The sequence below is a fragment of the Melospiza melodia genome, chromosome 1 (genome assembly GCF_035770615.1).
Source record: "Melospiza melodia melodia isolate bMelMel2 chromosome 1, bMelMel2.pri, whole genome shotgun sequence".
Classification (NCBI taxonomy): Eukaryota; Metazoa; Chordata; class Aves; order Passeriformes; family Passerellidae; genus Melospiza; species Melospiza melodia.
In genome coordinates, this window is record NC_086194.1 from 7,397,730 (window position 1) to 7,398,153 (window position 424).

Here is a 424-nt window from a genome sequence, read left to right on the forward strand (position 1 = left end):
GGGTTATTTTCTTTACAGTGTCCAGTGGCTGGTTGGGATTTGTGCTGAGCACAGTGTTCATAATACAGAGATGTCCATTTTGGGGAATGGGAGTTCAGTTCGCAATGAGCAACCGAGGCAGGTGGCGGAGCCACCATCCCTGAAGGTGTTTTAGAAAAGACTGGACGTGCTCGGCTCGTGCTGGGAGGTAGGCTGGACTCGAGGACGTCTGAGCTCCTTCCCAACTACACTGACTATGCAGCGCCGAATCCATCACCCAGCCCCGAGCACGGCTTTCCGCCACAGACACAGCCCCGCACCGGCTTCTCCCTCACGCCGCGCCCGCGGCAGGGCCCTGACCCGACATGGCGGCCCGGGCGCGGGCGGCGGCGCAGGCGCGGGGGGCGGCGCTGGTGGCGGCCGCTGCGGGCCCGCCCGCATGGAG